This window comes from Castanea sativa, chromosome 2, assembly GCF_040712315.1.
Source record: "Castanea sativa cultivar Marrone di Chiusa Pesio chromosome 2, ASM4071231v1".
NCBI lineage: Eukaryota > Viridiplantae > Streptophyta > Magnoliopsida > Fagales > Fagaceae > Castanea > Castanea sativa.
In genome coordinates, this window is record NC_134014.1 from 16,986,897 (window position 1) to 17,013,289 (window position 26,393).

General features: G+C 38.9%; 1 long non-coding RNA gene across 1 annotated transcript; it reads right to left on the bottom strand.

Moving 5' to 3' along the window:
* Positions 1-871: 871 nt before the first annotated feature.
* Positions 872-2,485, bottom strand: LOC142623559 (uncharacterized). The gene is made up of 3 exons (XR_012842168.1): positions 2,334-2,485; positions 1,711-1,762; positions 872-1,182 (listed from the first exon to the last, which is right to left on the bottom strand). It is a non-coding gene; the product is annotated as an uncharacterized LOC142623559 (long non-coding RNA).
* Positions 2,486-26,393: the final 23,908 nt, after the last annotated feature.

The window sequence follows — 26,393 nt, forward strand, 5'->3', positions numbered from 1 at the left end:
TTTTGGCAAATTGTGCATCTTGAAGAGCATCTCATCTCTTATAAGAGCCTCCAACAACAGTTACTAAATTACTAACCACATAAAAAATTCAACAATGTTAATGTGATTTTTAGCAACGGCAATAAGAGTCAATTGAAGTTGATGAGCAAAACAATGGACATAAAATGCTCTCTTATTCTTTTTCAAAATTAAAGTTTTGAGACCATTGATATCACCTTGCATATTTGTCACGCCCCGAACCCAAAAGGGTCCAAAACATGAGAAACATCTCAATGGTACCTATAGATTTTTCCCTTTTTGGAAAACCAAACTATATGAGATCTTTATTTTCCTTTCATTTCCACAAGATAAGAATATATAATCATAAATATGCACATTACAAGTCAGAGCTCTATAACACATTTATGAACAATAACAAAAAAATCATGTGCCTCCACATAATGCATGAATATATATTACAAAACTCTTGGATTACACAAAGTCACAATCTTATCAAGAATAAAGAATCTTAATATCGAGTCTAGGCCTACCACGCCTAAGGCTAACAAATTTCAAGTGACCAACCTCCAATAGAATTAACTAATGTCTCGGTGAACATAGCAAAATCAAGTCACCAACCATTTACAGCAAAAGTCTCCAAATTTAACATAGCACTTCAATCATCATTAACGAAGTAAGCTTCGTATCCAAGGTATAACTAATTACTCTAAAAAACTGTTAGAGGGTGGGATGAGCAAAAGCCCGTAAATAGCATAATTAATGGGGGTGGGGGAAATGCAAGTTTCATTTTCAATAATAATAATATGACAAGAATAATTAAATAATGAAACACAAAGTTTCTCAAAGTAAATACCTTGAAACTATCTACTATAATCTGTGAGCACCAACAATATAATTTTTAAAGCCATAATATCTAACATAAGGTAAATTATCACAAATATACCACACTACCACATAGACCGGTCAGGGGGATCCACCCATTTACACCTGGCATGGTATTGTCCTCTCTGGTATGCAGACTCTTGGCCCCATGGACAGCAGCCTCACCCATACCCTCAAGGTTTTTCTTTCTCCCCATGGGCAGCAGAGAGAGCGCATCAAATAGGACCTCTCTTGCATGTGATCTCTTCCCCCCATGGGCAGCAAGGAAGAATGCGTCATCCAAAGTGAAAGAACACTGACCTAGATTTGATTCCGTTGTCACAAAGATTACGAAAATCAAATCGGGTGATCACGGGGAAATCACACATGGCATGGTGTTAAAACCAAATAAAACTCACAGGCTACATATACTTGAAACACATAGTTTATGTCTAGGTAATTTCAGAAAAACCTTAAATATTCTAACTTCCACAAAGTTTGTAAGGTTTTCAACTTCATTCTTATCAAAAAGATTTTCTATCTTTTTCTCAAATAACAAGACAAGATAAGTATCTTTAAATTTTTCAATATACCATAAAATCAATGAATTCCTTATTAAAGATTAAATCAAAGATGCTCATATTTTTCATGTCAACAATCCATGCATTTCCCCAAATGCAATATCAAATATAATGCACTTTTCATACATAATAATATATGATAGAGTCACAACACAACACTTTTAAGAAAACATATATCCATATATAATTTTGCAAAATGTGTTTGACCCAAAAACAACATTTATGAAACATGGTTAGTTTCCAAAAATCCCATTAAAAAGCTACTTACCTCGCAACCGCAAAAGCCTAATTCTCCAAGCTTCAAGGAGATTAGCTAGAACCTAAACAATATCAAGTAAACTTATCACAATAAGCATAGAGCTTGAAATTGTATCTAGCTACAATTTAGGAATTGTCAAATAAGCACTTAATTAGGCAAGCCTAGTATCTAACCTCATCAATAATAATATTCCAATTCCAAAGTTTCTCAACAAATTAATTTACAAGGGCTCCCATTATACTTATAAATCATTCAAGGTATTATCTCTAACATCAAAACCTCAACATTTTATAAGTGCTTCCCACAATATTTACACCACATCAACAAGAGACCCATGATACCAAAATCATAATATCCTCCAAAACAAACAATTTAAATCTTTGACTAGTTCCAAATAATCAATAAAAATTATATTCACCATTTATTTCACATTAAAAAGCCAAAACTCCCAAATTTTCACCACTTAGATCACCACCATGGTACAAACCATAAACCCACTCATTAAATAATTCCACCAATACAAAACCCATACATAAAAACACATAAATATCACTTCAAATACTCATAAATCACATGGGTATCACTATTAAAGCAAAAGTGTAAAACCCACCAAAAAAATTAGAAATTTTTACCTCAAATAAAAAATGGGAATGTACTTATGGGTTCACAAGAATTTTCCGGTGATCTTGCCGGAAAATGATGGTGGAAATGGTGGTGGTGGTGGTGTGGAAGTACCGGTGAGAGGATGTAAGAGTAGAGAGGAGTGTATGAGAGAAAACAAAAATGAAAAGAAAGGAAGAGTGAGCCGGCCAAAGAGTAAAGAGATGAGTGAAATGTGTGGTGGAAATGGGTGGGGTAGGTGGGGTAGTTGGGAGGCACATGAGACCCATTAAAAATTTGACTTTCATTTTTTTTTTTTTTATAAAGCTGGGACGTTACAATATTACTAGCCCCGCCATAACCTTGCCTACGTAGTTTCGATAAACTCAAATTATGTTCACAAAGTTAACATTCAACAGCATTTATGAGTGACAAAGCGATGACACTTGCTACATGTACAATACTAAGGAACCGCTTTATACTAATTCCTTTTTTGTTCACATAATGAAGAAGGAAGGTCATTTGCTCTTTCACTGAGATATCACGCGACTCATCAACTAATATTGAAAAAAATCCATTGTCAAGATCCTTGATGATGGCTTTGGATGTTATACATGCAACTTCATTCACAATGTCTTCTTGAATTTCATGGTGGGTAAGCTTGCAATTTTTCGAAGCTTTTTGCAACACTTCATTGATAGATTTATTGTGATTCGCCAAAAATTGTAGAAGCTCAAGAAAATTTCTTTTATTACTTGAACTTTGAGATTGATCGTGACCACGAAAAGCTAACCTCTAGCATAAAAGAAATCTTATGCAATCAACTATTGCATTTAATTGAACCCGATATTCAATTTTATTTTGATTTGATTGCTTAACCAAAACACTTTGAATGTGTTGATTTCCTTTATTAGATCTTCACTCTTCTTGACAGCTTGATTATGAACACTATTAACTCCTCCAACATGGGATGATAACTTCTCTTTCTGATTCCAAAGTTTGAATCCCTTCATTACAAAAGTCTCTCCTCCTCCTTGCTTACCAACATCTTGCCCAAATAGGTAGCAATATAAACAAAATACGGCATCCTTGTCTATACTATATTCCAACAAATTTCCATTTACATACCAATCAAATCTAAATCAACGGGGCTTTCCAGAAAAATTTGTTGAAGGGTATTTATGGAGAATAGGTTGACAAGGGTCTTTTTGTAAATAAAATCTTCTTATTTCATCATGTTATTAGGATGATAAGATGATATATTTTCACGTAACCCAGGATCTAAACAAAGATTTTCTAAGTTAAAGTCAACACGAATTTTCTTAAAAGATGAAGATAAATCTTGCACAGGAATGAATATTGCACAGGAGATGAATTTTGGGTACGTGATTTTTTTTTTATCGAATATTTGCCCATAATTTTAACAAAAGAATAAACAATAAACTATAAGTTCATTCGAAATATTAACAAAATTATTAATCATTATTGTTTAGTTGTTTCATTATTTTTCTTTACAGACTACTAGCAGTATAGCACACACCCCACTGTGCATTATCCAACCGGCTCAACCCACTGCCTAACATAATTTAATTTGTTTGTCTTTTATAATGTCTTGTTCAGGTTTTTAATGCCTTTACTGCCTCTGTTTGTCCACTTCCCCAATCCAAATATCCAACTCCACAACCCCATGGCCCCAATCCACCCCTCACTCAACAGACAAGAGCCAATCAACATTACACAAAACATTAAAGAAATATAAAACATTCACATTTCACACTACAAAAAACAACAAACTCACAAACAGATAAATTCAAAATGTCAAATAAAGACAATTAGACATTAGGTAAAGCTATTCAATTCCAAAGACAAAGAGAATCTCATTTTTCAGTTCAAAGAGAAACAAAGAGAGAGCTTCGCTCTCACTCTCAGAGCACAACAGAGATGAGATAGAGAAAAAGAGAGAGAATTGAAATATCATGAGGGGCGGCACCGCGGCAGCACATCGAGGACTCGAGGTCAAGATAATCTCCGATCCGATCTCGTAGTCACCAATGTGCTCTGGGACTAGGGGCGGGGTCTTACTGAGTTGCTCTATTGTTGTTGCTCGAGGCCAAGGCAATCTCCGATCCGATCTCGCCGTCACCAATGTGCCTTGGGACCAGGGGCAAGGTCTTGCTGAGTCACTCTGTTGTTGTTGCTAAGTTTGAGGTGGAGGCGCCACTCACTGAGTGCCTGAGACGCTGACTACTAAAGGCTAAGGATGAGGTTCTTTTTCCCTTTAGGGTAGGATCTCAATTTTGCTTTAAAATATGATAAGAGTATTAGGCATTTTTTTTTATGTGGCGTATTGGGTATTTAGTTTATAAAACTTTAATTATTATTATTTTTGTTGATCTAAAATTTTGTCTGAGTAGGGAGTAAGGATTTATCTTGGGCTTTTTTCCCTAAGGTCTATTGGGCATTTGGGCTCACTATTTTTTTTTTTTTTCAACTTTTAGTTCAATTTTTTTTTTTTTTTGGCTTTTTCTTTTTGTTTGAAAACCCGAATATATTGTTAAGTAGAACAAAACATGGAGCAAAGTTTGATTTTATTAGCATAAAAAAACTAAGGGTGTTCACAAATTTTTTTTGAAGGCTAGACAAATATAAAATTTTAAATTTTTATATATAAAAAAAAAATATTGAAGTCAGGATGGTCTTGTGACCACCCTGGCCTTAACGTGCCGCCGCCCCTGTTCGCTTGCAACAATCTTGTAATATATGCAACTTCACTTTTAAAAGGTGCAGGCTTGGCTATACTGGTTGTATTGCCTTTTGCCTTTTGCCTTTTGGCCATAATTAGCCATTAACCAAACCAAGATGTCTGCAATTCATTAAGAAAAAACTGTCTGTTTACAGGCTTAACATTTACAAAAAATATCAAACTCGAGCGCCTGTAGAGGTTGACATTCTATCAAGGACATCCGTGTAGTTATAATGTATAAGGTTTTAAAAAACTTCACTCAAGCAACTTCTCCTCCACGCCTCTATTGCTACTGTGCTCTTATTAGGGAATAAGTCACTTACATTCTCTCCACAAAATTGACCTTGATCTTGTTGCCATTCTAAGATTCCACTAATGCTTCCATAAATGATGAGTGCATGCTTGAGCACAAAATCCTTGAGCAAAGAGATAATAAAAAAGAGCAAAACTTAGGTACAGTACTTATATGTAGTTCTTTAAGTTTCCCTTTTAATATTCTGCCATGTGGATTTTTTTTTTTTTAAGGGATGGAAGTCTATTTTTAAGTTAAGTAACCACATGGCTGAATCTTAAGAAGAAACCTAAGAAACAATACCTAAGATATTGTACCTATATTTTGTCCTATCAAAAATCAGCACATGAAAAATCTAGGAAATAGAAAAAAGTACTAATAGAAAGCATTAGAGCCAGTGATGGAATCACGTAAAAATTGGTGACCTAAAAGAAATCATCACAAGGATCAAAACTCATCACCTTTGGCCATGACCTATGCCACTTTTAGGAAAAACTCCTTCTTTTAGCCTTTAATTCATTAATTGTTTCTTGTAAATTTTAATTTAAATGTCAAAATAATTTCTTCTGTTTTGGGACATCTCTTAAAAATTGTAGGATTTGATTTTGCAATTTTCTCAAATTTGCATTTTTTTTTTTTTTGGCAATTTTCCTATTTCTAGCCTAATTTCATGTCTAATGCAAATTAGGAGTTTTAATATCTCTTATCCGCCTTAAGAATGCGATGATAGCTCTAGGGTTCCTTTTCCTATTTAAAAGTATTGTAGCCTCCGAGGTTTTTCATTAACAAAAATTTAGAGAGTTTTCCTTTTTTACTGGTGAATTCTGGAGTTCTTTATGGATTCAAAGAACCCCTTAAGAATTTAATTTTAAACATTATTGATAGTGACGTTTTTAAGAAGGCTGACGGGAATACATAACCCGTCAGCCAATCTCATTAGGATGCCGCCTTTTTTGGCGTTCAGGGCTAAATCCCTTATGTAGCGACAATAAGCTGACGGATCACGTTGACGAGACAGGGCTGACGACCTTGGCTGTAAGGTCCTTGGCTGACGTCCTTGGCTGACGGATCACGTTGACGTACATAAGCTGACGACAGTGTAGGAGGTACACGTGGGCTGACGACCTTGGCAGGTGAAGGCTGAAGGAGTAATCCAACTTTCTTTTTTAGCCTATCTTGACTTCTGCTTATGTGAATATAAGGAAAGTTCTTGCGCTACACGTTCGACTTTAGTCAAGAAGATTCCTCTAAGGAAAGGGCTCAATACAATAGGCAAAGATCCGCGAATTACTCTTTTAAAAGGAAAGTACTTCTTCACCAAGGCGCATATTTCGGCCACATACCACTATATATACCCCAAGACCCTCATGACCCAAAGGTACGCACAATTACCTCAACTCTGGCACTCTAGGGTTGTTTTAAAGGCTCTAACTTGATCGTCGGAGGGTCTTTGGCCGGCACCACACCGGTGCTCTCTGTCGATCACCTACTTTCCCTTCGCAGGTGTTGCTTCAATCGGAGGAGTACTCGCAGCTTACTGGTGAATTCTTCGGCATCATCAATTATCATTCTTAAGTAGACGTGTTGTTTTTCTTGTGGCCTTCCACATACGTCACAAAGATTAGAGTATATCATAGACATTCTTAACCGATACGTCCATGAAGTATTTCCTGACCACATTAGAACATCATTCAGTCTTCAAGACTTGAGAAATATTCCTTTGAAGTCTTAGCGGTATTGTTGAGTGGTTTGATCAATGAGTACCTCCCTTGACTGTGTTAGGGAGCATTGTGCATGGGCCCATGGGGAGGGACTTTGTATGCATGCATGTACATGTGTGTGTATGTATATATAGTTTTTTTTTTTATCGTTTAATCATGTTTTAATACTATTATCCGTCACACAAAATTTTGGCTCTACCTCTATTTAGTGACTAGTAAGTTACTTGCGCAATGCATAAATAATATTATAATGTTTTATGTAAAATGATTTTAGAGAATGTTGTACATATATTATAGCATAACTATTATAAAATTTTGTTAGTATTGAGTTTATCATAAGAAGTAACAATTATAAATTACACATATATATTCATTATAATTATTCAGTTCAAGTAATGAGCAATAGAATAATTATAAAATAAAAAAAAAACTTTGGAGGAATATTGTAGAATAAAAGTTGATGTAGAATGTGTCTTTCCCCCCCCCCTCCCCCTTAATTCTAAAACAACATACACATCCCAAACACTCACGATCAATCACAACCTTTACAAAACTCACAAGTTCACAACATCCAACCTTAACATCAAAATCGTAATTACCATTGTCACTCAATACAAAATGCAAGCCTCATTCTTGGTTGTAGCCAACTCATACAAGGTAAGATTAAATGGGACAACAATGTTAAAGCTAAGTAGGTGTTGTCGAAAAATTAAAGGTAAATGACACCGTTTTTTGTCCGTGTATTTGACATGGGATGGCATAAAGGGTTATGGGTAGGTATATATATTAATAATAGTAGAAGTTCAAGAGATGAAAATTGTGAATTGAAATGCAAAGAATTTTTAAGTTGAACCAAATGAAACAAAAAGTCAACATTTAAGTTGTTCTTATCTCTAATTGGCACTTGTGAATATTTCAATTCTTTTTACAAAGAATGCGTCACTTGGCAGAACCTCATATTTTTCCACATGAGTTCACTGATTTTATATATATGATATTGATTTTCTTGTTATTATATAGATATGTATGTCTAACTTTGAGTTGTGCTACTCCATCTCAAAACTAATTAATGATGCTCCTGCATCTCGAACCTATGATTTGGCTCTAATACCACTTATTAGACTATGAGCTATACCACTCAACCTCAAAACCAATTGGCAATGAGAAAGACACATTCAAATATCTTATGGGATCCGACATCCCACCCCCTAGATCTGTTTCCAAAGCGGTCATAGAGTGTTAAATTGTAGTTCCCAACAATGTGATATGATTTTGTTAAATATTAGCATTGATACACCATGTTGAATATACTAGTATGGATGCGGAAGGGAAAGCATAAAGTATAGAACACAATAATACACGAGAGTTACGTGGTTCAGTCTAACGGCCTACAACTACGGAGGAAACCCTAAAGGGCTACATCAATAATATATTAGAGTGTAGTACAAATCCTATGTTACAATGAACCATGACATGTGTATATATAGTAGACTAAACCCTAAACTAATAGTCTTCTAGTACAAGTAGGAGACTTGGCTTGCACACAAAATAGAATTAGACTTGGACTTATACTAATGGGCTAATATATCTCTAACACCCCCTCTCAAATTCAAGATAGAAGCTTAATGAAATCTCATGTTCATTTTTCAAGACCACTCAAATTGACATATACATCTTTTCCAAGTTTGAAAATTCCTCTTGTGTTGTCCATAAGATTAGTCGCCGGCAAGTACACATTTCGTACTAGATATCTTACGGTTATATTATATCATTGACTTTGTTCTCAAGTTATTGCGTATGAACTAAAGATATCTTTAGTTTTCATCTTTTTCTTTTATTAGGGTTTTTGGAATGCATTAATGAATAATAATGAAGCATAGCCACCTTAGCTATACGATTTTCTATTGTACTTTGTAAACAAGCTGAGACTGATTTGGTCAAAGAAAAATCCTTCAGCGGCCAGCAGGTAAACGAAGATGTGTATCAATCGCACTACTTGACCTTGAGGTGCTTAACTGTGTGTGAGGGGTGTGAGGAATGTATGGAATCGCTAATTTAAAAAGTTGGTTTCTCATAATTTTAGTTCCTCTAGCCTTAAGATAAGCCAAACCACGTCTTAAACCATAAACACAAATTCAGGGGTTTTGTTATGCATGGGATTTTGTTAGATACCCCACAATGCTTGGCCGTAATCAAACTAGTTTTGATTATCCCTTAAAAATACTGTGCAATACAATATAGGCTCATAGGTTGTGGTTTTCTTTTATGTAAACCAACTAATATATTCATATCAACCTAGGTAACCCCTAACCCTTTTCATTCTTTGTTGTTAACATCTTTTCTATCCAATCACTTTTCTATTATTCCAATTAAATGGAACTAAAGATGTTAATATGTATATATAGTTATATACCATATATTAGGTTCATTGCAAGAATCAATTCAACATGATATGGATGTAGTCCTTTGACGCTTTTTGCAATAGATAGGTTGTAAATCAAAAAAACATTAATACTCTTCTATTTTCTCTCTATATTATTTTATTTTCTTCCTTTTAGTTTAACGAAAGGACAGTAGATAGATTTTTTTTCTAGAAAAAATCATTTGGAAGAGTAAGAGAAAGGTGTACCTATCTCTTGCAAAAATAATTCCTCATATATATGCAAATCCTTTCCAGCTAACTAAAAGTTGTTGGCCGTTCAAACCAAATGTCTCCCAATCAATTTGCCGTTCACCACTGTTAACTAGTCAACCTAATTGTAATGATTTCATGTGGAACTTTTAGGTACAAGTCATGGAACTCATGATACTAAACTATTGCTCCATGTTTACTAGGAAAAGATAAATTATAAGAGCATTGCTAGGACCGACAAAAGACACATAAAATTTCATATTCTCTTTACTATTCATGAGCTTATTTGAATCCCACACAATACAAAAACAAAAGAAGATATGTGAAATTGTTGGTAATATTTTTTGATTTTGTGTCTCTAGACTTTTTGAAATCATGAAATTATGAATGCGCGTACTTTGGAAAACAATAAATAAAAAACAAAAAGAAAAGGACAAGATTAAGAACCTAACATGTGGTTGGACAGGAAATTAGCAACTGTGAGATTCTTTAACTTCTTTTGTAGTCTAGACAACAAGATAAGTTTTATGCTTCAATTATGGATTAAACCACTCTTGTTTGTTTGTCTTTTGAATTTGTAATTTTGCATTTGTTTTTCTTTCACAATCAATGGGAGCCACACACAATTACAGTAGAGAAATTAAAAAGGAAATAAGCTTTTTTTTTTTTCTTTTAGGATGTCTCTATGCACGAAATAAGCTTGTTAGATTTTTTTTTTTTTTTACATTAATTTTGATTATTTTATAAGAAAAATCAAACCAATACATAGCAGGTTATAACTGATGGAACATAAATAGGAACATAAAAAATATAACAGATAATTTGCACATGCTAGTGCTATATACATGACCTTTGTATTAAAAAGGAAAACCATGAAAGGATTAAGCGGAACCAGCAACATCTATGGCTTATGGCTTGAGTAAAATAGAGAGTACTTGAATTGGAGAGGATTATATTTCATTGTTTAGAAGACAATACTTTAATATTATATATTAAAATATAATTTTTTGAAAATGGAGTAAACAAATATCCTATGAAGATTATCGATTTAATATTTATTTTGAACTTTTTAATTTTATTATTCTTTAATAACTTTTTAGCATTATGCGTTTTAATTAAATATCATTTTTTATATTTATATTATATAACTATATGCATTTTTGAAGAATGAATAGAATAAAATTAGAAACTGTCTTACAAAGTTGAGAATTTTAGACACTTAAAAACGAATGCAAATTGTACTTTATTTAATATTTCAAATGTTGCAACAAGTGGAGAGGTGAGGAGGGATTCAAATCCTAATTCACCATAAAATTTTAAAAAAAAAATTAAAAGGCCAGATAGTATTATTATAGAATTACAAGGATCTTAACAAAACTTAATTTATTGTCACTATGATATAGTTTTATTCTCCTTTATGACATCATCTTTGCTCTATTAAACGTTGGAAAATCTTGAATGTTAAAATTTAAAAAATTGAACTTTTTTTGTAAATCTTTAAAAGAAAAGACCTCGTAAAAAAATTTATTATTTTTCTTAGAGAAACAAAAGAATGCATTTTTTAACAACCACACACTGTAGCTCCATCCCCGGAATTAGGTCCCATGCCTACATTCAATAATGAATGAAACCTTAATACTCCCATCCGGGTATAATACCCATTTTCTTCCACAAAAGAAAAGAACTGAGGATGGCAACTTGCAACGGTGAGATTACTTTGTATTAATCATCCATGAATAAGAAGTTTAATTGAGTTAATTGTGTATAACCATAACAAGCATACGTGGGTGTTAATGAAAACTACAGGCAAAAGTTCATGGCCAGAGCTCGTAGGTACTAATGGAGAGGCCGCTGTAGCAACTATCATGAGAGAGAACCAGAGGGTCAGGGCTGGGACTTTCAAAGAAGGATCAAGAGTGACTGCAGATTTCCGTTGTGACAGGGTCCGAGTCTGGGTTGATGAGCATGACATTGTCACTTTGGTACCGAAAATTGGTTAGCAAGCCCCTCAATTCAGTGTGGATTTTATGGATCACTTGCTGTCTTTGGAATGTATCAGTGTGTATGTGATTTTGTGACCTTGGTGTCTTTACTTTTCCATCGTCTCTTTTTTTTTTTCAAACTTTTTCATCATCTCCTGTGTATGAAAATGTTAAATTTCTTTGCTGTGATTTGGACATTATTTCGGTGTGCTATGATTACCAAATCCCTTTCCCCTACCTCAAATTATCCCAACATCTGGCCATGCATATATGAATGAGCTCTAATTGAGTTATAACATCAACTTTATTGAAAAGTTGTTATACTAGCATGCAGTTGATTCATATAATGAGTTTTATATATATAATTTAACAGCACTTCTTCATGATGGCAGCAACTTTTTTATGAAGCTCTATATAATAGTCCACCTTTGATCCATAAAGTATATGACCTTATGTCTTTTCTTTTCTTTTTGGGACCTTTTTTCCCCTAATTTGTACAAATATTTTAGAAGCAGAAAGTGGAAAAATGGAGAAAGAATTTGGGTCGAAGAATGCATGCTATTAGAATTTTGTTTGAGCAAAATTTAGTTTCGCTCAAACAAAGTTGAGCAAGTGACAATCAAATGAAAGGAAATTTTTTAGTCTGAAGAAATTTCACTTGTGCAAAATTCAATTTTCATTAGAGCACAATCGAGACATATTCATAGTTTTCTGCAAAATTTTAAAAGAAATACTAGACAAAGTGAATGTTTTGTGTTCCCAATAAGGTCATGTCTCTTCACAAATGACCATTTGAAGGGCATTATCAATGTGAACTCTTCGCTGATTATAAATATTCATTTATATTCAGGTTTGTTTAAAAAATTTAAATTTAAAATTTTTTTTTTTAAAAAAAACGAAACGAAACGTTGGCACACCTATTTGAGAAATGCATAAGATTTTTCAAATTTGCTATCGGTAAAATCATGGTTAAAATCATGGTTTCAGTTGTATCCTAGAAATTAAAAGATTTGCTTGTAATCCTTTTAAAAATTCAATAGAGTGGAGACAAATATGACCTTAAAGAAGATGATTAATTTTTGCCTCTAAATATACTTCAATTCTTTGCTTTACCTTGATTTGCCCCCATAATTTCCCAACACTATATCATAGAAGCTAGACTATAAATCTCCGGTATGAATTATGAAAAGTGAATAATAACTTATACAAAAATCAAGTATGAGAGATTTTGGATTCGAACTTCACCTACACCAAAATTTAGTGAAAGTCTTGGACCTAATGATAAAGAGCAAACCAAATTTGATACATGAATATTTAATTTGATAACCCGCTACTAATTCTTCTTCCGCTTCCGGTAAATCAAAAGGTAATCTCTCACATTCTGCTAGGGAAGAGATTAGAAAAACGATAAACCCTATAGGTTGACGCCACAAATTCCAACCCCAAAAACCATATTTTGATTGAGCCTCAACAATATCAACTTTACTTAAACTATTAGATAATCATAGTCAACATCATAGAGCAAACGTCATAAGTTGAAATCTTATTGTATTCATCAAAAAAGTATAAAGTCTTAACATTATAAGAATTTAATAACTTAGAATCAAGAGTGGCAAAAATGATTCAAAACTCATTAACCCATTTATGACCTACTTACTTTGAGTAAACCTTTACCCACCCAATTAAAAAATTAGGTTACATAGGTAAGGACTTATTGTGTGGCCTAATTAAATGAGTTTTAATGGGTAAACTCGCTAAGTACCCATCTATCTCTTTTTTTTAACCTATATATACTAAAATCTAGTCTAAACTAAATAAGTTAAAAAATATATATAACCCTAAAAGTAAAACCCAAATGTCGGCTCCTTATCCTCACTCTCTAACAAGAAAATCTAAACCCTAACGAGAAAATTTCTTGTTGATTTTCCCAATTACCAAACGTTCCTCTAACCCTCTCCATCTATTTGCTCCACCCCTACGACCCTCCACCAATTAACTCACCCAAGTCTAACTCAACCGTGTCCATATCAACTCGTCCTTAAAACTCACCCTCAACCTTTCCTTCTCCCTCAAAAGGTAATCTCTCACATTCTGCTAGGGAAGAAATTTGAAAAATGATAACCCTACAGGTTGACGCCACAAATTTCAACCCCAAAAACCATATTTTGATTGAGCCTTAACAATGTCAACTATACTAAAACTATTAAATAATCATATTCAGAATTATGGAGCGGATATCATAAATTGAAATTCTATCGTATCTGTAAGTGCACAATTGTACCTGGACCCAAAAACAAGTGTTGGGCTCAGGCCCAATGAGCCTTATACAATAAAGTTTGTAGAGTATGGATTTGAAATCTAGGTTCGGGATGTTGGAACTTTGTTTAACAGGCTAGAGTACCACTATCTGTGCAAATGACAAGCGAATATGATAAAAAGACCTCATCGGACGTAAGCCGAGGATGATTTGTGTATATATGTTCTCTTTCTATGTTAAAGTTTACAATTCTTAGTTCCTGTTTTTTTCTCAACGAAAAGTGTAGAGAGCCCCCCCCCCCCTTCTTTCCTCTTTCGTTTTCTTATATATTTCTTCTTCACTGGTTCATACACGTGTCATACAAATCTTCCTCCCAGATACTTGTCACATCTACCACCTCCGTGAAGTCTTCAAATAATAGCAGGGAGGCTGAACCCTATTGTTCAGAGGTCATTTTTCCACTAATGCGGCCAAGGAGGCAGATGCAGGGTCTTTAATGTAGTGGTAGCAGCCTTTTCCTTAGATATTTCTCTCACATCCTCGCTTTTAGAGGGTGCTTGGATCACCCTCTTACCCATCAGTTTTTCTAGAATTCTGCCTTTAACCCGTTTGGCAAGTCCCGGGGTCGTCGCCTGGCCTGTCCGAGGATACATTCCTCCTCGGGCTACTCCTCGGACCTCTATAGTGTAGATTAACTCGTGGGCCTGAAGGCTCTGATCAAAAACAAACTGGTATTAGCCAATCAGGCTCAAGGCCCAAATGTTTATTCAGGAGTTTTCACCCCCCACAATAGCCCCTCAAAACTCTATTTTTCCCACCCATCCGAGGAGAGAAATAGAGTTTTGATCCAACCAGAGTACCTCCCACACGTTTTGTAAACCGCCACGCATGTATGGGTCCTTTCGTTCCCTGAAAACGCTTCTGACGCTTCGAAACCTGGAACGCGCGCATTTATGACCGCAAGTTACATCCTGTTCCCCACGGTCAATGGTAAGATGAACATCCAACGGTCCAGGTTGGCCCCCTGAAAATTTGAGCGGGACAAATTTAATTTCGAGGCCACCCCCCGCACGTCAAAACGCCTGGAAACCCGCGCCTTTATTCATTTCTTCAGAAATCGATCGTATCAAAGTGTCATTCATCACCTTTTCTCTCCAGAAGCTCATGAAGAATCGCATAACCAACTCCAGTAAGTTTTCACTTTTCTTTATTCATTCCTTCTCGGCTTGTGTCCTCGGCTCCCATCTAAACCTCTTTTCTTCTTCAAACTCTCATTTTCGCTTCTCCCAAATGGGTAGATTTAAGTGTCTAGTTGATACTGACGCCGGTATGGAGGGTTTTAAGGCCAAGTACCATATTCCCAATGACATAGGCTTGAGATACTGTCTAGTAGAAGCCGTAGGTAGCACTAGGAGAGACGGAGAAGTCATTATTCCCATGATTGCCTTCATAGAAGATGGGATGACTCTCCCCATGAGAAATGTGACTAGTGAATACCTTCGCAATCATAGTTTATGCCCAGACCAATGTGCACCAAACGTGTTTAGGGTCTTAGGCAGTGTCGATGCTTTGAACGAGCAAATGGGCTTAAACCTCACATGGCACGATGTTGCCTTCATGTACGAGTGCCACAAACTCAAAAATGTAGGATACTACATCAAATCCAGATCTAGCATAGTTAGACTGATCTCCTGTCTTCCTAAATCCAACAAAGGCATGAAGGACGACTACCTCATCGCCTCAAGAAACTGGTATGACGGTCCTCAATGCCCAGTCGTATAGGGAGAACCAGGTGTGAATCCTTAGGAGTTAGATTTACTAACCTATGATTCAACCCCGTTGCCTTTACCATTTTTAATTTTTATTTCATATTGTTCCTTTTTGTCTTGATGTTTATCATTAGTCTGACCATATTCTTCTTCACAAATGTTTCTCCTCACAGATAAACAACACGTACGTGCACGCCTCAGCCTCTGTAACGTTGCCGACCTGAACCATGTCCTTCGCTCCGAAGTATTCGTCAGTGAGGACCTACAATTGAGAGCTGCCCACCTGATACTAGGATACGACCCCATATCGGCAGACTTTCAAAAAAATTGAAAACGCCATCATCGCGGGAGATAAGCGACGCAAAAGGATAGACGTAGCCAAACCAGGCTTCCTTTTCGACCGCAAAATTCCCGACGATCCCACCACCATTCTATACACGCGCTCTATCGCAGCAATTCCCCTCTAGGCGCAATCCCAAACAACCACCGTCCGAGAAGAGCAAGCATCCTCGCACCACTCGTTGGACGAAGAGATAGACAATTTTCAACTCGAGGACGTCGAAAGGCCTCAAGGGAATCCATTTGTTATTCTCTCGGACGACAAGCACGCGCCCGCCAAGACTTCAGGGATACAAGGTCTGGTGATTGCCCAGCCTGACTCCAGTTCCGAAGAAGAAGAAGAAGAAATGGACGCGCTGAAGCAATTAATGCACAAAAGGGGCGCGAGAGTCTCCCAAAAGGGAGCAGGTGGGTCGCAAGTCCCTCCATCCTTGCCCCCACCCCCTCCTCCCTCCAACCCTAAGCCTCCCGTTGTGGAGCCCAAGAAGAAAAGGAAAGGTGAGGCCAAAGAGGCAGATGGGGAGAGGCAGAAAAAGCAGAAACAACAACAAAAACTTAACAAGGGCAAGGGACGTGCCTCCTCAGTAGAAAGAGGGGAGAACAGGGACCTTGCCGAGGTGCGACGTGCACCAACTAACTGGTCTCCCGAGCTTATGCTGGACGGGGCACCAATCCATTTTCAGTCTAACATCAGGGCGTTCCAACAAGGCTATGCTCTCCACTTGGCCGATGCCTTGGAACGTCCTCTTCTTCTGCCCAAAGACATGGAGGCCCTGGACAAGATGAACCAGCCACATCTGTTCCTTTCGCTAAAAAAGGACTTGGCCTTGGTAAGTATTTGAGTTTTATCCTCGCCCTGTATTTATGAGACTTGTGTTACTAATAGTGCACTTATTTTGATATTTCACCACAGGCCATCCAGGAAGTCTTTGCTGCAGAGAAGTGGGTAGAAGATTCTCAGAAGAAGGCTGGACTTGAGCTGGAGCTCAGGCTGGAGACCGAGAAGTCCTTAGGCCAGGCCCTCGCGTAGAATGAGAAGCTAACCACGCAGTTGGCAAAGCTAAAAAGAGAAAAAGATGGTGCCGAGGCTAGCCTGAGGACAATGAGGACCCAAGTGGAGGGACAACGCAAGCTTCTTCGTCATAGGGATGAAGAGTTATCCAAAGCTCAAAATCTCAACAGGAACACTCCGACTTGAAGAAGGAGCTTGCCAAGATGAAGGACGAGGCTCGTACCTTCAAGGACTCTATGGAGGCCGCAAGGAAGGCCGCTTACAAGGAAGGGGTAGCGGGGACAAAAAACCAGCTAACTGAGGAGTTCGCTGGGCTGTGCTGAGAGTACTGCCAGCAAGTTTGGGAGGAAGCCCTAAACGTAGTAGGGATTCCCTCAACTCAGAAGTTGAGGAAGCCCGAAAATGTTTGGCTTCCCCTAGACATCTAGGAGATAGAAGAACTTCGTCCTGTCGCGCATGCCCCTGAGACAGCACCTTCCATGCTCCCTCCTAAGATCCCAGAGCCCATTCCTACTCCTACAAAACCTACAAGTTCCAATAAAGAGAAGGAACAGGGTGAAGGTGCCGAGGAGGCCGCCAGCCAAAGCGCCGAGCCTACTGTCCCTCCACCAGTGGCAACAGACAATGGAAAACAAGTCCAGTCCTCTTTTGAAATGGAGCTAAAAAGCACAGAAGCTGCTAGCACTTCCAAGCAGAACCCTCCTTCAAAGGCTTAGTGTTTAGGCTATTTAAGACTTCTATTTTTATCGTGTAACAAATTTTTGGATTTTTGCTTTGTATGTATATTGACAGAAATTAATGACAAACTCTTTGGTTCGATTTTCATTTACCTTGCAATTTTTAGAATATTAATGCTCATCAGCACAAAAATGAATGAATGGAACAATTAACACCACTTGCAATATTTCAATTTGTCATGACTTCAAATAGAAACACACATGCTTGGCTCATACCTTGCAAATCATAACCCGCGAACAAAACATGTGTGAAACAGCAATATACAATCAAAAACTTAACTTAGAATTTAACTTGGGACATAAAGCAATCCAGATGTTTCATCAACACTTCAATACTAATGCGATATAGTTTTTGCCAATCTTCTCAAGATAAAGGGTTCAAGGACCTGGCATAATCAAACTTCCCATCAACAACAAGTAGGGTGTCAATTTTTGCAAGGCATGTGGTCCGAGTTTCTAGTTAATACTTAGAAGCAGTAACTTGAAATGTTAATTTCTCCAAAGTAGAAGGTCTGTGGACCCATCATAACTAAGGTTCTGTTTAATAAATGATAAGATATCAATTTCCACAAGGTATATGGTCCGAGGACCATCCATAACGAAGTTTCTGTTTGACACTTAGAAATAGTAACTTGAAATGTTAATTTCCCCAAACTAGAAGGTCTGTGGACCCGACATAACTAAGGTTCTATTTAACAAATGATAAGATATCAATTTCCACAAGGTATGTAGTCCGAGGACCATCCATAACCAAGTTTGTGTTTGACACTTAGAAATAGTAACTTGAAATGTTAATTTCTCCAAAGTAGAAGGTCTGTGGACCCGACATAACTAAGGTTCTGTTTAACAAATGAGAAGATATCAATTTCCACAAGGTATGTGGTCCGAGGACCATCCATAACGAAGTTTCTATTTGACACTTAGAAATAGTAACTTGAAATGTTAATTTTCCCAAAATAGAAGGTCTGTGGACCCGACATAACTAAGGTTCTGTTTAATAAATGATAAGATATCAATTTCCACAAGGTATGTGGTCCGAGGACCATCCATAACCAAGTTTCTGTTTGACACTTAGAAATAGTAACTTGAAATGTTAATTTCCCCAAAGTAAAAGGTCTGTGGACCCGACATAACTAAGGTTCTGTTTAACAAATGATAAGATATCAATTTCCACAAGGTATGTGGTCCGAGGACCATCTATAACCAAGTTTCTATTTGACACTTAGAAATAGTAACTTGAAATGTTAATTTCCCTAAAGTAGAAGGTCTGTGGACCCGACATAACTAAGGTTCTGTTTAACAAATGAGAAGATATCAATTTCCACAAGGTATGTGGTCCGAGGACCATCCATAACCAAGTTTCTGTTTGACACTTAGAAGTAGTAACATAAGATGTTAATTTTCCCAAAGTAGAAGGTCTGTGGACCCGACATAACTAAGGTTCTGTTTAACAAATGATAAGACATCAATTTTCACAAGGTAGGTGGTCCGAGGACCATCCATGACCAAGTTTCTGTTTGACACTTAGAAGTAGTAAGAGATAAGCCCAAGTACATATTGATAATTTGAACCATAAACGATAAAAGTGCATTTTATTAATAATAATACATTCGTAGGTTATTTACATTCCAGGGGCGTTGTACAATTTTTTCATCTAGATCAGCTAGTCGATATGATCCTATGCCTGCTACAAAAATGATCCGATAGGGTCCTTTCCAATTTGGTCCTAGCTTTCCTCATGCTGAGTTTTTGGCAGTACCCACAACTTTTCTTAACACCAGATCCCCAGGCGCTAATGGCCTTAGCTTCACATGGGCATCATACCCTCGTTTAAACTTCTGCTGATAATAAGCCATTTAGACCATAGCGGCCTCTCGCCGTTTCTCAACCAAATCCAGGTTTTTCTTCAGGAGACCATCGTTATTTTCTGGGCTAAAAGAACTTGTCCTTAGCGTGGGGAAACTTAATTCTAAAGGTATCACTGCATCGGCCCCATAAGTCATAGAGAATGGTGTTTCTCCAATGGATCTGCACGGCGTAGTCCGATACGTCCATAAAACATGTGGTAACTCATCTACCCATCTACCCTTCGCGTCATCCAGCCTCTTCTTGAGTCCACTGACTATGACTTTATTAACGGCCTCAGCCTGCCCATTTCCCTGAGGATAAGCTGGGGTGGAGTATCTGTTTGTGATGCCCATGTCACTACAATACTTCCTGAAAGCTCTACTATCGAATTAAACACCATTATCTGAGATAAGTGTGTGTGGTACCCCAAATCTAGTGATAATATTCTTCCAAATAAACTTCTTGGAGTCGATATCCCTAATATTCGCTAAGGGCTCAGCTTCGACCCACTTGGTGAAGTAGTCGGTTCCTACGAATAGCCATCTTTTGTTTCCCACAGCCCTCGGAAAAGGCCCTACTATATCCAATCCCCATTGAGCGAAAGGTCAAGGACTGGACAAGGGATTAAAGACTCCCCCAGGCTGATGAATGTTGGGAGCAAACCTTTGGCATTGGTCACACTTTCTCGCGTAGTCTTGAGCTTCCCTCTGCATATTGGGCCACTAATATCCCTGAGTCAGAGCCCTGTGGGCTAAGGACCTTCCCCCAGTGTGGCTTCCACAAATTCCCTCATGCAATTCTTCCAAAAGTGCCTCCGTTGACTCAGGGTGTACACACAACAAGTATGGTCCGGAGAAGGAGCGTTTATACAATTTCTGATCCTCGGACAGCCAGAAACGAGGCGTCTTCCGACGAATCTTATCTGCTTCAGACTTGTCCTCGGGAAGAATGTCGCTTTTCAAAAAAGATACCACAAGGTCAATCCAACTAGGTCCGGGCCTTATCAGATGAATATGGACGGCACTTGCAGTGGTTAGAGTTGGTTCTAGCAAGTCTTCAATGAGGATAATCCTAGGCAAAAACTGAGCCGAGGATGTCGCCAAAGTGGCCAACGAGTCCGCATGTGTGTTTCCACTTCTAGAAACATGAGAAAGGATAAAGGAATCAAATTCGGATTGTAAACATTTGACCCTCGTCAGGTACTCTTGCATTCTTGGATCCCTAGCCTCCATGGTCCCCGTCACTTGGCCAACCACTAACTGAGAATCCGAGAACATATAAACTTCCTTTCCCCCCATTCTACGTACCATGTTCATGCCGACCAAGACCGCTTCGTACTCGGCCTCATTATTAGTTGTCGAGAACACCAATCTCAATGATTTTTCGAAAACAATTCCCTCAGGGGATACCAAAACAAGTCCGACACCAAACCCCCTTTGGTTGGCTACCCCATCAACGGACACTTTCCATATCGGAGGTCCTTTGTTCATGATCACGACAACCAATTTTTCATTCATGCGTGATTCCTTCGCAGTTTCTTCCAACAATGGCTCAGCGAATTCTGCCACCAAATTTGCGAGAACCTGGCCCTTCACCGAGGTGTGTGGCATGTATTTGATATCAAAAGCTCCCAAAATAGCTCCCCACTTGGCCACCCTTCCCGAGTAGTCAGCACTGCACAACACTGACTTGAGAGGCAGTTAGGTCAAAATCACAATGGTATGGGACTGGAAATAGTGAGGAAGCTTCTATGTGGCATAGACTACGGCCAGGAGTGCTTTCTCTAAAGGCAGTAATGCACCTCAGCTTCATTCAAGGATTTGCTGACATAATAGACCGGTCTTTGCACCCCGCCGTCGTCCCTTATAAGGACCAGGCTGACTACGTGGACGGCTACAGCTAGGTACGCAAACAGGATTTCATCAACCTCCGGCCGGGACATAATGGGTGGCCGAGAAAGATATTCCTTAAGTCACTGGAAAGCTATAGCACACTCCTCAGACCATTGGAATCCTTTCCATTTATTTAATAGTTGGAAAAAAGGCCTGCACCTGTCAGCTGACCGAAAGATAAATCTGCTAAGAGCAGCGATCATCCCGGTCAACTTCTGAACTTCCTTTGGATTCCGATGTGGTTGTAAGCCTTGGATGGCTCTAACCTGCGCCGGATTCACCTCTATCCCTCTATGAGTCACCATGTAGCCTAGGAACTTTCCGGAACCCACCCCAAAAGAACACTTTGAGGCGTTAAGGCGCAGCTTGTACTTTCTAAGTATTTGAAAGGTGTCGTCCAGATCTTTCACGTGTGTGGGTATTGTCTTACTCTTCACTACCATATCATCCACATATATCTCAAGGGTCTTTCCGAGTTGCGACTCAAACATTCTGGTCATCATCCTCTGGTAAGTAGCCCCTGCATTCTTCAATCTGAACGGCATCACTTTATAGTGATAGTTCCCTGTTGGAGTAATGAAAGCAGTCTTCTCCTGATCGTTCGCCGCCAATGGAATTTGGTGATAACCCTAGAAAGCATCTAAAAAGCTCATCTGGGGATGTCCGACCGTGGCATCCACAAGCTGATCGATGCGTGGCATCGGGAACGAGTCCTTCGGGCAGGCTTTGTTTAGATCTGTAAAGTCCACACATACCCTCCACTTTCCGTTCTTCTTTTTCACCACAACTGTATGCGCCAACCACTCTAGGTAGAAAACTTCTTTAATAGCCCCAGCCCTTTTGAGCTTGAGATCTTCTTCTTTAATAGCCTCAGAATGCTCCTTGGAGGAACGCCAAGGTGGCTACCTCCTAGGAACAACTGTGAGGTTGACATTCAAGTGATGACAAATGAAGCTTGGGTCAACCCCCGGAGCCTCATAGGGATCCCAGGCAAAGACATCAATATTGTCCTTCAAAAACTTCACCAATTCCATCTTCTCTTAGTGTGGTAACCGTATACCAACTTGAAAGAACCTTTCGAGGTCATCGGCTATGAGGAACCTCTCCAAATCTTCACACGTGGCTTCCTCTTCTGTCACCGCATCAGGGGTATCCAGAGTCGTTAATTGCTATAAGTCCTTCATGATCGAGGTTGAGGACTTTGATTTGGCTTGATGCAGTACTGCAGCCAATATGCATTGCCTTGCCACTGCTTGGCTGCCAAGAATTTCTTCGATGAATTCCCCCGAGGGGAATTTTACTTTAACATGCAAAGTTGAGGAGACAACACCCAAAGCGTGCAACCAAGGCCTAGCAAGGATGGCCGTGTATGAGGAATATGCATCAACCACAATAAAATCCACATCGATCGTTTCCGAGCCCGACTGTACAGGCAATCGAATCTGTCCCTTTGGCATGACAGCCTTCCCTTCGAAGCTTATCAGTGGGGAGTCATAAGGAGTGAGATCCTCCAGTTTTAACCTTAGCCCCTTGAATAATTCGGGATACATAATATCCACGCCGCTGCCTTGATCGATCATCACCCTTTTGACGTCGTAATTGCCTATCCTCAAAGTGACCACCAAGGCGTCATCATGGGGTTGGATGGTCCCAACCTTATCCTCCTCCGAGAATCCCAAGACAGACACATTCCCTTTAATCCTCTTCGGCTTCGAGCCTGACTCCTCGGCCTGGAGTGTGACACTGCCATCACCCTGGTAGGACAGGAACCAGTCCCGCCAAGTGCAGCAAAGATGACGTTGATCGTTCCCAAGGGCGGCCGAGATGAGTTGTTCTTCTGCTAATTTGATCTGACTGACTGCCTTGCCCGTTAGGTTGGTACAAGTGCTGCTTCAATTTCCCTTCACTAACAAGCTGTTCCAAATGGTTCTAGAGGGTCCGACAATTCTTGGTAGTATGACCCATATCCTGGTGGTACTGACAAAAAAGATTCTAATTCCGCTTCGTAGGGTCCCCTGCCATCTTACTAGGCCATCTGAAGTAGGGTTCCTTACGGACTTTCTCCAGTAGTTGTTGTACTGGTTCTTGGAACACAGTATTAACTGCTTGAGGAGTGGCTGAGCCAGACTGCCCAGAGTAATCTCTCCTCGGCTTATTGTTGTGATACCTGTCCGACCTGAAATCCCTTCTCTCCTGCGAGATAACCTTCGCCTTACCCTTACCCTGCTGTTGATCTTCTTCAACCCTTTTGTACCCGTCAATACGGTCCATGAGGCTCCGTACGCTCCGTACGGGCTTTTTGGTCAAGGATTTCCTCAAGTCATGATCAGTGGGAAGGCCCACTTTAAAAGTATTAATCGCCACTTCGTCAAAATCTCCATCTATCTCGTCGAACATCTCCCAATATCTGTCGGAGTATGCTTTCAACGTCTTACCCTCCCTCATGGCCATAGATAATAACGAGTCCAACGGTCGAGGAACTCTGCTGCATGTAATGAACCGAGACGTGAATGCCCTAGTAAGTTCCCTGAACGAACCGACAAACCCCGACTTGAGTCCATTGAACCACCTCATAGCAACAGGTCCCAAGCTAGAAGGAAAGACTTTGCACATCAAGGTTTCATTGTGAGAATGCACCGCCATCCTCTGATTAAAGTGGCTCACATGTTCCACCGAGTCTGTCCGGCCGTTATAAATGGTGAAGGTGGGCTAGGTGAACCGCCTGGGGAGCCTTCCGTTCTCAATATTGCGTGAGAAGGGCGATTAGGAGAGTTGGTGTAACGCTCGGCTCATAGCGTCGTTCTCCAAGCCCCTAAAGGGGAGCTTCCTATGCTTGCGACCCGGTAGGTCATCCTCTTCGCAAGAGGAGGTTTTGCTGGGTGGTGTCCAGGACCTTGAACTGTAACTGCTTCCCCTGGATTCTCCCGAAGAAGGATTGGATGGGGGTGAAGTCTGCCTTCGTCTGACACGACGCAGCTTCTTCTTTAGGTGGTTAATCTCCCTCTGCATGGCCTTGGCATCATCCTCATGGGTGGCACTACCTCCACAGCGCGTATGACTCGTGCCAAGGTATACGGTGTGAACGTAAACCTGCCATGATGTTCCAATTCCTTCAACGCTAGATTTCTCACAGACGGCACCAATTGTAAGTGCACAATTGTACCCGGACCCAAAAACAAGTGTTGGGCTCAGGCCCAATGAGCCTTATACAATAAAGTTTGTAGAGTATGGATTTGAAATCTAGGTTCGGGATGTTGGAAGTTTGTTTAACAGGCTAGAGTACCACTATTTGTGCAAATGACAAGTGAATATGATAAAAAGACCTCCTCGAACGTAAGCCGATGATGATCTGTGTATATATGTTCTCTTTCTATGTCAAAGTTTACAATTCCTAGTTCCTGTTTTTTTCTCAACGGAAAGTGTAGAGAGCCCCCCCCCTTCTTTCCTCTTTCGTTTTCTTATATATTTCTTCTTCACTGGTTCATACACGTGTCATACAAATCTTCCTCCCAGATACTTATCACATCCACCACCTCCTTAAAGTCTTCAAATAATAGCAGGGAGGTTGAACCCTACTGTTCAGAGGTCATTTTTCCATTAATGCGGCCAGGGAGGTAGATGCAGGGTCTTTAATATGATGGTAGCAGCTTTTTCCTTAGATATTTCTCTCACATCCTCGCTTTTAGAGGGTGCTTGGATCACCCTCTTACCCATCAGTTTTTCCAGAATTCTGCCTTTAACCCGTTTGGCAAGTCCTGGGGTCGTCGCCTTGCCTGTCCGAGGATACATTCCTCCTCGGGCTACTCCTCGGACCTCTATAGTGCAGATTAACTCGTGGGCTTGGAGGCCCTGATCAAAAACAAACTGGTACCAGCCAATCAGGCCCAAATGTTTATTCAGGAGTTTTCACCCCCCACAGTATCTATCAAAAAGTATGAAGTATTAACATTGTAAGAATTTAATAACCTAGAATTAAAAGTGGCAAAAAAAGAACCAAAACCACCCACTAACCCGACCATTAGCCCTTATTTTAAGTAAATCTTTACTCACCCAATTGAAGAAAATGGTTTGAATTTTGTTTCCAGTGATTTGAATTATGTAGAATTGAAATTTTCTAACAAATTTTAATCTTTCACTTTTAAAAAAAAAAATTTGAAGATCTGAACATTGAATTATTTGGGTCTTAATATTATTTATTAGATCAAGTACTGTCGGAATTTTGTGAAATATTTTTTTCTTTAAAATAGAGCTTCTGTGTTTTGTTTTTCTTTTTTATTTATATATAAAATAATATTGCTTGATAGGGGCATTTTTTGACTAAGTTAATGACTATGGAAGCTGACAACCCTGTAGAGTCGTCAGCTCCGCAAAGGCAGACGGACCCGTCAAGTGACGGGCGTATCTCCCTCCTCAGATAGACGGGTGCAACCCCTGCACTAACCGATGAAGACCCTTGAAGCAGCAGACGACCATAGACCAACGGTAAGAAAGCCTACGAGTCTTAAGTGGTCCTCACAGTTACTCATATAAGGAAACATCTTATGTATCACGCACAAAAGCCTACCATTGATCTGTATCCCCCTTATATGGACTAACACCTTAAAATCTCAGAAACCCTAAATATCAAATCTCCCTTACTAGGAAAAATCTCTGCTTTGAAGGGACCTCGATTCATTACTCACCATTATATAAACACCAGACCTCTTCTTTTCTTAGATATACAGAAAATCCCTAACTTTCTCATTATAGAGTTCTTAGAGTTTTTTCACTCACTAACTTGACATTCGGAGGGTTTTTGGCTGGCACCACACTTGTGCCTTCTATTTGGTCATTGTGTTCTTGTTCCACAAGTACCAATTAGCATAGTT